The sequence below is a fragment of the Dermacentor silvarum genome, chromosome 10 (assembly GCF_013339745.2).
Source record: "Dermacentor silvarum isolate Dsil-2018 chromosome 10, BIME_Dsil_1.4, whole genome shotgun sequence".
NCBI lineage: Eukaryota > Metazoa > Arthropoda > Arachnida > Ixodida > Ixodidae > Dermacentor > Dermacentor silvarum.
This window is the reverse complement of record NC_051163.1, coordinates 14,345,200-14,360,261: the sequence shown is the minus strand read 5'-3', so window position 1 is coordinate 14,360,261 and position 15,062 is coordinate 14,345,200. Positions and strand designations below refer to the sequence as shown.

Genomic DNA, 15,062 nt, shown 5'->3' with positions numbered 1-15,062 from the left:
TCACAAAAGCCACTTTAATCTTCACTAACATAGCACGCGTGCCACCTGTAGTTTTTCACTGGTACTGAAGACATAGCTAAAAGTTAATATTTAGTGAAAGAGCAGATCAAACGTAAAGTTATCGATCATATATTATAAGGTTAACACTATTTAGATAGCAATTACTTTTTATGGCTATGCATGAGAGAGTTTTGACGATAATATAGTTTTAAATACGGTAATAAAATCTAGGCATATTTCTGTACGCATCGCCACGAGCAAACTTCAGAAAGCCTGCAATGTTTCGTATTCATAATTATTCGTGGACGTGGATGGAAGCAAAGAACCTGTGACCTCACATTTTCCTATTCTAGTGGAATTGTCTGTACTTTTATTGCGATAGCAATTATATGGACACTTCAACCGGATTTCTGCCGTCGCCGTCGCCGTGAGGTTCCGTATAGATTCCAAGGGCGATAAAATCGTCGCCAGCGTGCCGTATGCGCGAGTGAAAGCGCGCTGGGCACGCGCGCTATCACGGAAAGCCAACGCACAGCGGAAAGCAAACGCGACCGTCGCGCGAAAGGCCACGTGGGGTATGGGGGGAGGGAGGCGGGGCGACGCTGTGCTACGGCACCAAATGCGTATCTTGCAACCGAGCGCAAGGGGAACTGGCAACGCAATCTCCCACGCGAAAGCAAAAAAAAAAAAAAAAAGCGGGGAGGCAGCGCGGGAGGGAGGGGGGTGGGGGCGGAGCGTCTACTCTGCCAACAAATACGCTTGCACTGTCTGTGGTGGCGGTCGCCCGCATCGTCTCTTGTCTACACACGGCTCTGACCTTTGTATGCGCTGTGCATTCGCTGCTCAGTTTCCGTTGAAGCGATAGACCGCACGATTCTTCGCCCGCAGCAGCGGCTGCGCTTGCTGCCAGCGTTTTGACAGTCGTTGTCTGCGGTCATTCAGTGTGATCTATTCATGTTTGCTTGTTCGCGATGACACCACGCTTGTCAATTCAGTTAGAAAGTGAATGTGTCCAAGTTTATGCAGCCGATAAAACTACTCTACTATCCCTACTCCGAATAGCTCTCTACCAATTAGCTTTCGAAATTGATGCTTCGCCTTTCGGGCGAAACTGCGACATTTTTTTTTCAAATGTTTATTTGGAGATATATTGGATGCATAATTTTCAACAACGTTTAAATCGGAGGACCATAGTTGATGTCGCTGCTCATTGGCTTGGTCCGTATTGCAGCCTCGCCTTCGCAACCATGTGAATTGGCCTTGGGCACACCCCGCTCCGCCGTAGCCTTCGCCGCGCAAGTCATTGAAGGAGCGGAGCACCGCGGACGGTATGTTTGATTACCAATAACTTCGCTTCTGCTGAACCGATTAAAGAACTTTACGCCACAAAATATTTCTTAAATACTCTAATTTAACTTGAAATGCATTTCTCGATTTCGATGAAATATTCAGGGCCCCTTTAAGCGGAACACCAGAGGCCGAACTCACTAAACTTTTCATTCGCGAAAGCTGTTGCGATTGGCCGGTCGTTTTCTACCGACATCACTATTATCTGAGACATCTTTTTACGTACAGCTCTAGCGTAAGAAAAGCTTTGTTATCAGGAGCGTAGATATTTGTTTAGGGCAGTAATTTTCCTGTTCCTGTGCTCGAAGAAATGTTCCGTGAATGCATTTTTTGATAAGATATCGTGTATTGAACATTGAGGTTTCAGGAATTGATGTTTCAATGCAGAGTAAGTATGCCCTTTAACATTATTGCACATACGAGACACGACATAGGACTTGAGTAACGGGATATTCTTGGGCTGTGGCCGGGTACAGGCTCTAAAATGTCCGCTGAGGTGCTTATAGCACTCCTGTAGGGCACTGGCCTCAATGAGACTCTGTAAATTACTTTTCGGTAGTAAATTTATTGCATGCGTATGTGTATGGAAGCGCTTTGCTCTTCTTTAACTCCCATTCATTCATCCCTCGCCACCACACCTGGAGTATCATGCCAAGCCTGTCGCTAGGCCAAACTCTCTAAATAGCATTAAACTCCCTGTCTGCACGCTCTCTCTTTCTCACTGCAGAGCTTACATAGTTTTGTCCCTCTTCCATAGCGACTGTGACTATCTGGTTTGCACTAGTCACGCGGTCTCTTGGAGAAAGAAGTCTTATGCCTAGCTGCTTGGCACACGCAGCAGAGTCGCAGCGTAAGCTGGAGGAGCGGCTCCATGGGAGCTCCAGCACGCACTAGCGGGTCTTCGAGGCAAAGCTTCTTTGCGTCGTTTTCAGGAGAACGAACTGAACTGCTCGCCCGGCGTCTACAGCGAGCTGCGGCTTGTTCGGCTCTCTGCACAGCGGCCTGCTGAGCATTACGTTACCTGGTTGCACCGCGCGCGTAGCTCTACGATTCGCTTCTTCAGCAGCGGTTTGTACCTTGCGAGGAGGCGCTATAATGTGCACCGAAGAGTAAATGCAGGTATCCAGACTACAGTGGCGCACATGTCATCCCTTGACAAGTGACACGCTACGTTGCTGTTGATGATGATGACGGTTTCTTGGCATCCCCTTTGAAACTGAGCGGTGACAAACAATAACCTAGCCTGCTTGAGTTAGCAGGTCAAGCTACTTGCAAAATGCAACTGCTACATGCAATGTCGGTATACATGGTGGAATACAGCACAAATGCGATGCACACATTGCACGTTCGACGCTTTGCGGCGCGCATGTCACATCGCGTGAGAAACGGCACGATATGCTAATGAAAGCGATGACGATGATTTATTGGCATCCCCTTCGAAACGCGGCGGTGACAAACAGTCACATAGCCTGCTTGATTTAATCGGGTATGCCGTACATTTTTTTTTCATTCTAGGATTTATTTATACATCTCCTTAATCTTCCTCAAACCTGCTCTATCTACGTTATACCGCTCTCTGTGCAACTGTTACATGGCGTGCCACCTGGCGTAATAGCATGCAACTGCAATGCAAAGTGAACACGTATCGACGCTGCGCGGTGCGCATCGCACATCGCGTGACAAGTCGCACGATACGATGCTAATGTTGATGATGATGATAGTTTATTGGCGTCACCTTTTAAGCGGAACGGTGACAGTCACATAGCCTGCTAGATTTAACCAGGTATGCCGTACAGGTTTTAGATTCTAGCATTTTTTCAAACATCTCCTTAATCTGCTTTTTCTTCATCAAAACTTTTCTATCTACCTTGTAGCGCTACCTATGCAACTGCTACATGGCGTGCCACCTGGTGTGATAATATGCAACTGCAGTGCAAAGGCGCGCATCTCACATCGCGTGTCTCCTCGCGCGCTAGGACGCGCGTATGGGGCATGTTTCCGCTGAAAGCTAGCAAGCGCTGGCGTGGCTCAGTGTTAGAGTCGCTGACTTCCGCGCAGCGAGCCGGGGTTCGATGCCGGCAGGAACGGGGTATCTTTCTTTCTCACTCCTGGCGTTATCTGCGACGGACGTCGCACATAACGACAGGAGTGAGAAAGAAAAGCGCCAACCCGAACGGCTACTGGAATGAACGCACAACAGCTTGCGCTGTAAAACATGAAAGGCCAGAACGACGGTTATTCAAGTGAACGGTTTGGCACCTTTCTGAAGATTACTCCCTGTAGGAGCGACCTGATGCGGCATCCGCTGATGACAACCAAATCCATGTTGTACGAAGACAGAAGACACTCGGCGACGCATGTTGATATGAAGAGCAGAGACGAGATCATCAGGTCTGTTTTCCCTGTGCTGTCGATCAGCAGTCTCGGAAAAAGAAAACAAAGGAAGAACGTTACTGCGCTGGTACAGATTTACATGATGTATTTCGTGAGTACATTGCGTAAATAAACCCTTACCCATTTTACTACTGCTAACGCATCCCGTGATTGTCGGAGATACTAGGCGCGTTTATGAAATTATCGAGGCAATTTAAATTTAAGGTTGTCATGTACCGCTGTGACAGTGATTCGCAGAAATTGTTTTTTTTCAAATATACGCGCATACACGGCGGATGTGCTTTGCAGTGGACAGCTGCAACATTTTATCGTGAAATTGGGTAGAACTGCGTCGTCGTGAACCATTAAGTGCAAGAAATAAACTTCTGCCGGTGATTCCCTAGTAGCCTTTCTATATTGCGACGCTGCTAAGCTTTAGCCATAGGACTATACCCGTGCACTGTGGCTGAGAACCTCGTTACGTACGCCAAAGTTACGCCTAAAATTAGACCCACTAGGTCGGCAAACTCACTCATTAGTCTACTCACTCAGTCTCGGACTGAATGAGCCCGGCTAAGCAGAATTCTGGTGAGTCTGAGTTCGAATGAGTCTGGCTGAATTGAATTACTTCGTTATTTCGTGCACAAACTTCACAAGCATTTGTTTATCTGTGGTGCAGGCCATTCTCGCAGTGACAACAAACCAGAGTGTCTGTTCATGGCGCCCCCTGCAGTACAAATTGAGCAAATCTTTAAAAACAGCCATGTTGAATAAACAGGTAATTTAGTATATTTATCTAAGTCCTCGCTATTCCGGCTTCGACGGTGCTATTTTTCGTATTATAAGTTTGACAGGTGCGTTGATACTCACTCGAGAGCTGGAATCCTTGCGAATATGCAGAAGTAGTAGGCTGCGGTGCCGAGCATTACGCGCAGTGCGTCGATCCAGAGCACGCTGAACACACGTCCCAGGAATACCATCTTCGGCGATCGAGGTGTACACCTTGATTTTGGAAATACGAAAGGACAGAACGTGACTTATCGCCGGAGAAATGCTGAGAGTTCGTTTGGAACATACGACTTCTGTGTTTTTGCAACGGCTGCCCAGTTGCGCGGAAAGCCGTAGCAGCGGCACCTTGCCGGGAATTTATCGAGGAGGAAGCAAATAAACTAGGAAATAACATTACGACGCGTAGCCATCCTTGGCAAGCGAACTCTTCGCGAAGCCAAGCGCTTCGCGTTTTTTTTTTTTTTCTTGCTGTATCCGTCTAACAAGTGACCTGCAAGCCTCAGCGTATTGGCCGGGTATGATTTGGTTCCCGGTAGTTTTTAATCGATGCGCACTTGATCGGCGGCCCTGCCGTAGTTCCGCCTGCAGTGGTTGGGAGGGCTAAAACTTACCGCGCACTCTGATGTGATCGATACGTTTTGCTTCAATAACGTCGTGCGATTTTCTCTAATTATTTCCTTGCTCCATGACATTTATGCTTCTCGAAGCTGTAGCACGGGCACGCCAAGCACGTCATGCAACTGTATGACCAACGGTAATGAGCATTAAAGACGGCTGTCATCTGCCCGATTACGACATATAAGCTGTGACTGACGCGTTGGAATGTGGTGCACCCCTGAGTTCCAAACCTCTACCACCGCCACTCTCGCGCGGTGCTCTTAGACCGACTCGACTCGCCGTACGCTCGATTCGACCCGCTAGCGTTTAAATGAACCTGACGATCTAATTCTGGCTCGACAGGCCGACTCGCCTGACTTTATCGAGTTCACGTGAACCCATCTTCTGTAAATGGCCTTCTACTCGTCAGTATTAGGCTTGGGTGGCTACTTAGGGTATAATAGGCGAGGGAGGTACTGATGACAATGCCGATTACGATCGAGGAACCCTTCCACTGCATGAGCCGAGAAACTTTTTAAGGTATTGGGAAGGGTAAAAAATGGACGACACGTCGGCCCCACTAAAACAATTTTTTTAACGTCAAAAAATGACGTCTTACTTCCCGCACGGTTTTCCCGTTAAGAAATACAAAGACAAAAACGTTCAATCGATTCACTTTTATCGGCCTGAGCACGCGAGACAGGCAGCGAGAATAAAGGGACGGGTGATTACGGTCTTTCGTATATACGCCTTAGGGAAGGGAAGTATATTAAGATCGACTGTTCACATGAGAAAGAAACCCATCACCGCGTTTTTAGATTAGTGCTACACGTGAGAACGACGTCAAGCCACATCACTCGGCAAGACCATGCGAAGTTTTCCAGGGAGAATGGGGAAACCGTTTGTTCGAGAGCAGCAACAGGTGCTCACAACTGAGGGCGCCATTAGGTGCCGTAGTGGGCGTCACGGCGGCACCATGGGGCCGCCCCGCACGCGAGGCGAATAACCGGAAATGACGTCATAATGATGTTGGGCGATTACTTCTTGGTAGTATACAGTCGACTGTTTGATATTAAGTGATCGGGAAACACTACGCTGGTTCTGTCAAAGCTCCTTGCTTCAGCTCGGAGCATTCCGAGGCGCTCTCAACTTCGACGTGGGAGAGGGAACAAGATGATGGAGTTCCGGTCACGTGGCTGCTGTAAGTTCTGTTTATGGCGTGACGTCTGCTGCGGCGGGTGCTCGTTGTTGGTTCGTCATGTTTATTTACGAGAGAAGCGCTGAAGTGTTTCCAATTCCGTACTCTAGTTGATTTGGTAAGCGGTTGTATTGGGGGAGAGCCCCACCGCTGGAAAGAGTGTCGTTGCAGTCGACATGACGTGGTATGAGGGATCACGTGGGCACAGCTGCCGCGTCGTCCGCGCCGGAAGTGGGGGAAACGGGCGGAGAACGGCAGTTTTGACATGCCAGGGAAGACTTAGCCGCGCGGTGGGGCGCTGCTCACCGATCACAAATAATGAGACATCAAGAATAAGTTACAAAAACGAGAAGGTAATTTGTTGCACAGGGCTATTTCATGTCCCCGTGGGCGACGAGGTCTCGAGATTTAGAGCGAAATTATTTGCGACCAGTTGTCCGGAAGCGCTCGCACAACAATGTTTGCTCTTGTGCTGTCAAAGATCATATGCTGCGGCCTCAAGCCCACAAAACGGTGCAAGTATGTGCGTTACACATATACTGCGTTCATGAGTGCGAAAAGACGATTAACGCAAAATGCGTCAAGAGCGAATATAACATAGCCTTATCCTGTGTTGGCTGACTCGCTTTACTCGCCGTTTTTCTTGCAAGAATCCGTATAGCAAACTTAAATTCAGGCGTGTTTTGCATTGTACCTTGTTTTATTTATTTTTTTACTTCGACCAGATTTGTTTTTGAAATCGCATTGAAAGCGCAATTACGCTTCTTCAGATAGGTTATTTTAATTTTTTAATTATGGGGTTTTACGTGCCAAAACCACAATCTGATTATGAGGCACGCCGTAGTGGGGGACGACCCGCCGTGGTTGCTCAGTGGCTATGCTGTTGGGCTGTTGAGCACGAGGTCGCGGGATCGAATCCCGGCCACAGCGGCCGCATTCCGATGGGGGCGAAATGCGAAAACACCCGTGTACTTAGATTTAGGTGCACGTTAAAGAACCTCGGGTGGTCCAAATTCTATCTAAATATAAATAAGTAATCTTTATATTGTTTTTTTATTGAGATATCAATTACGAGGACACTCCAGGCGTATTTTTGCCGTCGCCATGATGTTCCGCATAAAGTCAAACTGGGATAGCATCTCGGCCGAGCGTCGTATGCTGTGGGTGCGAGTGTGGGTCAAGAATGGCCCACACTCGATCTCACGCGCGCAAGCGAGGAAGGCGGGGAGAACGCGCACTCTCATCGCGCGCTAGCCAGCAGAGGGAGGTTCTACTCCGTCGGCCGTTGCGTGTGGCGCTGCAGGAGCGCGGCCGCGCGGGCCCTATATCTTGAAAGGCATCTGTGGTGGGTACAGTGTCTACGTGGGCCGGCTGCTGATGCCTTCGTGTGGGCTGTGTTCTCGCCGCTTAGTTGACGATGAAGCGAGAGGTAGCACGAAGGGCAATTCGCTCGCTGCTGGTGCGCTCTTCCACTCGCCAGCGTTTTGGAAGCGAGTATCCACGGTAGGGGAGTCAGACGCCTGTGCGTGGTGTGACTCCACGCTTGGTAATTTAGTTAGTAAACGGGTGCTTACAAGTTTAAGCGGCTAAAATACTATTATACTTGGTATAGCTGTCTCAAAATATGCTAACGAAATCGATGCTTCGCCTTACGGGTGAAACTGCGGCATTTTTTTTTGTCTACCGTCATATGCCGCGGTACATAATTCAAAAGTGAAAAGTCAGTAGCGTAATTATTAGCTTACCCTCTGGGCAGGTGTGACGTCAGAGCATGGACCAAACGCTTGCAGCGCACACCTCTTCGCAGGTGTGGAATTGGCAACTTCGATTTCTTTTTCTTCCCCGCCTCTTTGAAGGTCCTGTTACAGGGGAGGGACGGGTGAATCTGAAGAATAGAGACCTACAGCTAACATGGGTTAGAAGAAACAACAATAAAATGGATGCCATCGATGGGACAACGGACATGCGTTTCTCTGACCAATGCGTCACGATACATGCGGTTCCTCTACGTGAATGGGCAATCCTAGCAAATGATCATGTTAGTACAGACATGATGCAATCTTGAAGCAGTGTTGCCGAGCCTCTTGTGTCATCCCTAGGTATAGAGCGTAGCTACCAGCTCTCAAAAAACAGCAAGGGCGACGCAGAGTAAGTGCTAGTACGACTGAAAATAAAGCTACATTATCGATGTCCAGAGAAAGTGAGGCAGGGTGCGAGTATGTGTTTTTGTGTAGTTCTACCTGTGTGTTTGTGTAGCCCGTTGTATACCTACTGGCACGGGCTGTTGTACTTTAGTTTTCTTTTTTCTTTTTAACACCACCATATTATATGTGTGTTTGTGTATGCATTTTTGTCCGCCTGTGTATCTGTGTGTGTGCTTCTGTTTGGGGGCTTTTGTGTCCATATGCGTGTATTTGCCTTCCTGATTGCTTGCTGCTCAAGCGGGGACTAATAACGCTCTTTTCACGTCACCATCGTGAATCACTAATGATAGCGTCAATGCAATTTAACGTGGCGATATTCTTCGCTATATTAGTCGATTTCACGCAATGTTTTGGTGCCCGCCATATAAGAAATAAAATTAAGGAGAATTGCGCTCGTGGTGGGGGATATTCATATACCGTGTATGCTCAGCGAAGCAAATAGAATGGCTGTAGGCAGCCGTGTAAATGTTTCAGTGATGAGATATGTGCGTAGAGAATTGCAAATGGTCGCTGCTACATGCTTGACAGGCTGAAACATGAAACATGTAAACACAGAACATGCACTACGTACATGTTCTGTGGCTTCGGCGCTTGGAATTGGTGCTGCACACTTGTGTTTCCAGGCCATTTGACTTTCTGCCCTGTATACGCACTTCTACCGGAAATGTTACGTAGAGTTTCCATCCGTCAGTGTAATGCCGTGTCGCGACATACTTAAGTTCCTTATCATGACTCTTTTGCGGGCATTCCGAGGCACCTAGATATACTGTGCCCCATAGTCTAAATATAAATTTTTTTATACCTTAAACTAGAATATTACGTACTACAAAATAACTGTCTATAAGGCTGCAGCTTAGAATTCGAAGCTAATCGCACATTTCTACTCGGCGACAAAACCACTTAAAGCCGCCGATGATGATTACCTCAATCATCATTTTATTTATTTATTTATTGAATACATACTGCGTACTAAAAGTCTATGCAGGCAGTGCAAAATAAATGTAAAAGCAAATTCGCGAAACATGTGAACACAAACAAGTTCGAACACAATTGTCACAAAAGTTATGTAATCAAGCGATGGACGTTAGCGAATTTGCAGTCCCGTTTCCGCATCGACTGAAGTAGCCCCAACAAGTCAAGGGCAAGTTAACGCCTGTTTCATGCGAAATATATTCTCCGCGGTGGCGTTGCCTGCGGCGTTTTGCTGCCCTGTACGAGGTCGAAGATTCAATTCCCGGCACAGGTGGCCGCATTGAGACGGGGGCGGAATACAAAAGAAAAAAAAAATGCTCGTTTAATTAGAGTTAGGTGTGCACGTTAGATAATTTCAGGTGGTTGAAAAAAACCCAGCGCCTTCTGCTACGGCGTCACTCACAGTCCCAGTGTGGCTTTCGGACAGTAAATCATATCAATCAATCAATAATCAATCAATCAATCAATCATTCAATCAGTCATGCGATAACTTACGGTAAGAGGCACAGACAGGCTATCCTGGCGAAAGGCGACACGCTATCCTCGTCCAGAAAGCCTTGATACGTCTGCACATGAAACCAAGATTAAAATCAAATATTTCATTTTTATGAAGTTTCAAAAAAGCGTGAGTGAGGCTATTCATTGAGGACAGTCAATGACACCGTAGCCATTCCACAGGTCGTTCCAGAGCAGTTCTTAGGCGTAAATAGCGTTCTAATTTTGGCTATGGTTTCCGTTTCTCGCCTGACGTTACGTTTCTCCACCAAGCTTTGCGAAACTTCCACTTTGATGCGCTGGTCGCGCTTATAACTATATTTGAATGCGCCACCAAGAAAAAAAATGAGTAGCGTGTTCTTTCGTATATAATATTCTGTTTAGTCCATTCACATCTTCCAATGACGCGACTACAAGAAAGTTATGATTCTATATTTTATAAAGCAGTCATCTCTTTGGGTTGCGTGATTGGTACTGTCCCGTAGGCCACCATGCTTCTGTCAGGCACTAGGTGATATCTATCTATCTATCTATCTATCTATCTATCTATCTATCTATCTATCTATCTATCTATCTATCTATCTATCTATCTATCTATCTATCTATCTATCTATCTATCTATCTATCTATCTATCTATCTATCTATCTATCTATCTATCTATCTATCTATCTATCAGTCAAACCAAAAAAATTAGCGTAGCTTGCACTGAAGGCGCAACGCTAGAGAGAGCGGAGCTGATGGGCACCTAGCTAGTCCGGCTTTTGGGCTACGCTAAGCACTACCAAGTCATCCCCAGCATTTTCCGGAATTTATTGATTATTAATCGATTATAGATTAGCTATTTATTGGCTATCGATTGGCTATCGCAAGGTATTGGCCACGTATTTAGGCTACGCTAAGCACTACTAAGTTATCCCCAGCATTTTCTGGAATTTATTGATTATTGATCAATTATGTATTAGCTAATGATTAGCTATCGATTGGCTATCGCAAAGTATTGGCCACGTATTTGAGCTAGGGCTAAGCACTACCATGTCATCCCCAGCGTTTTCCGGAATTTATTGATTATTGATTGATTATCGAGTAGCTGTTGATTGGCTTTTGATGACTGACTAAGCTTAAGTAGATGTAGAGCCTTGGAGTTACTAGTCCCAGCCATGCTTAGCTAGACTTAGCCAGGCTCAGCTTCGTCAGTTCACAGGGGTATGTGCCATTGTGCTTGGACCCTTTCTACACAACCGCCAGGATCGGCCCACATTTTCTGTTTACGTGTCACGGACTTACGGCCGGCTTAAACAGCTCGGCTGTTGAAAATATTTTGGGCTGCATTAGGAAATAACCTTACACAAAACCAAAAACTCTACTCTTTCCGCGTGAGGAGCCTCGATAAGCCAGAAAGCAAGCAACAATCAGACAAGTGGCGATGCCGCCTTTATATCCCCGCACCAGCTCGCCTTTGACGTCATAATTGCGGCTGGGGTCTGTTCGACCCTAGCTAATTTGCCATGGGTAACGATGCGTTTACATCGTATTGTAATAGAGCCAAAGAGTGAACTTGGCAGCTTCTAGAAGTTTTACCAAGTCACAGCAGCCTAAATACGAGAATGTACTATAAAATCGGTGACCTAACACTGGCGTACAGGTGCTAAGGTTTCGCCGCGAAATTCAAGAAATTGCGCTTTGACCTCTGTTTTCTCTTCTTACAAGCAACGTGTTACTTGTTACTGCAAAGTTTTCAAATATAGAGTTTTCAAAGTATACTTTATCACTCTACAGTGGTCTCCCGTTAAGTCCGTTGCTCGACCTCATGTCCTCACCAAAATATCTCTGAAACTACGCGCGCCACGCACTCCCACCGAGTTACCGCTGGATCCTCGTATCCGTGCCTAATTCTGTGCCGCTTATGGCATCCACGCAGTGTCTCGTAACAAAATAAACCGAAAGTCGCTTATGCACCAAAGCAGCAGTGGGCGTCATCGCAGGGCCAGATTTCGGCACGCGAATTTGTATTCGTTAAGACACCGATGGAAACGGCTTCTCCTAGGGTGATATGACTGGCCCGACGACTAGCAATTGGTATATTGTTGCTTTCATGGTGGCATGAATACATCTAAAATATTTATTCCAGCCATGTTTGGGGATTCACGTTGTAAAAGCGAATCTACCAACTAACTACTCTACCAAGGCTAACTTACTCTTATCAAGGCCAGAGGCTCGACACCCTAAAAGATAGTCACCGCGAAAGGTACATATGGACTACGCCATCCAAAAGAGGGTCCTGTGAATTGAGAGATTGAAGAATCTTCTGTTCAAGGGTAAGAAAACTTTTTTTAAAGGATAAAAAACAAAATTATTCAGCATTTTCTATTACTCTAACACCAGGTTGTACCAGATAGAACTCTTCCACTAGGTGAAACAAGCGAAGAACGAAAGTGAGGCCAATTATGTGACGACGTCGCGGCTGTGTCAACCGTCGGCACGCGATATTCAAGCTACGGCGACGAGCGAAGGCGACGAGTGGCATGTTTCGCAGTGATTGAGGCCGCTCTGTTCCTGTCGCTTGTCGCGCACGCCAGTTCTTGAATTTCTGACGTACGCGCGCTATCGATGCGATACAGCGCCCCACGAAATATAATTTGATGTTTTCGATGTGTCATGGGTGCTCGACTGTTTTCAAGGCGCTAACCACGATGCGGAAACGCGAGAGTCCGGCTGTCGCTTGGACATCGGGTGCATGACGCGGTTGACTCGTAAGTACAGCATAAGCGAAGTTCAGCACGAGGAAGGTAGACATTCAACATAATCGTTCAGTTAATCCTCTGACTATTCAATATGTTATCGTCCACTCATCTGGTCTGACCACTTAATTACGCACCATTATTTTCTTTCAAATGTAGTCTTGCGTAGTTCTTCGCTTCATTTCTGCAGTTGTGACTATCTGCTGGTTGTATACGAACAATCCCGCTTTATAGGTACGTCTTATGTATAAAGGCTTATCATCATCCTAATAATCAGCTGCAATAATGACGTCTGCTAACAAGTTATTTATTCCTTCCAAAAAGAATTACTACGCAACACAGCGTTCGATGACAATTAATATTCGCGCACACAATCGATCATTTGTGCACTTCTAATGTCCCTGTTGAATACTGCAAGATACACGGCTGAACTTACCCGGACAGAAGTTTGCCTGGAGACGATTTGGTCTCGTATTCCGGCGCTAAGGAAGTTCCCGATCATGCATACCACCATAAGGTATGTGACTACCAGGATGCCTTTGCTGAAGTAATCGCTGACCGCACTTATTTCCTGTGGAGGACAACAAAAAGGATAAAACTGCAATCTGTAATGTGATTAGCATTCTTAGGACACCGCATGCGCTTTCCGGGTGTCTTTCCGTAGAGCTGTCTACTAATTTGCTATCGCAATCGATGCTTCGCCTTGCGGGCGAAACTGTGACTTTTTTTTTTTCTTTGTTCATCTGGTAACGCCAGTTTGGCTGTCATCGGTGTCACGTTATTCCTCTAATCCTAACACGCTGCGGTGGCTAAACAATTATGACGTTCTATTGCTGAGCAAGAGCGGAATTCAAAGCGCTACCACGACTGTTCGCTCCGCGAGCTACTGCAGAACCCTGCAGAAGATGGCTGCCAGGTACAATTAAGCACTTCAGATTCAGGTCTATAGAGAAAACTTGCAACGCTGCTAGGTGACGGCCATCTTTTCCCGGGGGCTCCGGGGACTGGCGGAAAGGACGACCGCGATAACGCTCAGCCTGTTCCTATCAGATGCTTGCCAGCAGCGCTCGCTCGTCATGGCGTTCTCACCAACCGCTCTGCCATCAAAGCCGCAGTCCGCGCCGGAGGGGGTCTGGATGGGAGTGGAAATTAATAGTGCTTGCTCTAAATGTAAGTGCGAGAGTAAAAGATTATGGTCTACAGATACAAACACGAGCGCATGCGCACCTTGGGTGCTGGATTCTGTCTTACTTCACTCCTTCTGGAAACTTAGATGTATCTGCGCAGTAAATCATCCCATATATACCAGTTAATGCTGGAACATTCTGCGGAGGGCACTGATGTATAGCCTATATACCTGACTGTCTTGCAGAAATGTGGAGTCTCGGACGGCGTCGAGAATGGCGGCTGTGCTCAAAAAACCCAGAAGCGTGCAGACGAATCCCGACGGCGGAAGACACCTCCTCCATCGTTTCCACGCAATCGCCAGCATCGCCACCTGTCGAAAAAGTAAGGTCTTCGTGACAGCTTATCGAAACTTTAATTTCAACATACACGGTATTGTATCAAAACAGGACTCTGGCTCGGTTCCGCACATTTAAAACTTAAGGCTCACTGAGAAAATTCAATTAATTTGAATGCAAATAACATGGTCAAAATCCAGCAGAGCCGTCTTTGCACGAAAGAGATGACGTCAGTCTAGTAGAACAGAGAGATAGTAATCATGCTTATCGCATGCAGAATACCTCAGCTTGAATAATTCGACAGCCCTTAAAATGTGTTCTTTTTTGTCAGCCGTTCGAGATTTCAAAGCGAAGTGATGCAATTGAATGGACATTAAATTTTTGTTTTACCTTATCGATCGGACTCTCGGCGTTAACAGCACTTTATTTATGAGAGAGAGAGAGAGAGAGAGAGAGAAAATAAAGAAAAGGCAGAGAGGTTAATGAGAAAAAGTCCGGTTTGCTACCTTCGCAGGGGTCAAGGGCTTGAAGAGATACGAAAGGAGAAAGGTGAGCATCGAAACGGGAATCGGCGCACAAAATGGAGGCGGCACACGTTACTATCACAGCTTTTCTCGCAGGCCACCATGTGGAGCAACTAGTGTCTCAATTCGGGCTATTTGTATGCCCGTGGCCTTAAATCCCGCATTTCGGACTTTCGTCCCTTTGTTTTTAAGAACAAATTTCCGATCATCGTCGTTTGTGATCCAGACATTGAGAGCGCCATCCGCCTATCAGGATATGAAGCTTTCATGTCTGGCACCTGTAGCGACCGCAGCGAAGTCATCGTGTTTGTCCAATGCGATTTCACTTTTGTTTTATCCTAGTGGCAGCTGATGACGCCCA

The 15,062-nt window shown here is 46.6% G+C and overlaps 1 protein-coding gene across 1 annotated transcript in view; it reads right to left on the bottom strand.

Moving 5' to 3' along the window:
* Positions 1-10,042, bottom strand: part of LOC119466635 (ATP-binding cassette sub-family C member 2) — a 169,732-nt gene extending 159,690 nt beyond the window's left edge. Inside the window, 2 exon segments of the mRNA XM_049657463.1 lie at positions 8,050-8,163; positions 9,976-10,042. The gene's annotated coding sequence lies outside the window, so the exon portion shown is untranslated.
* Between the last annotated feature and the right edge of the window lie 5,020 nt (positions 10,043-15,062).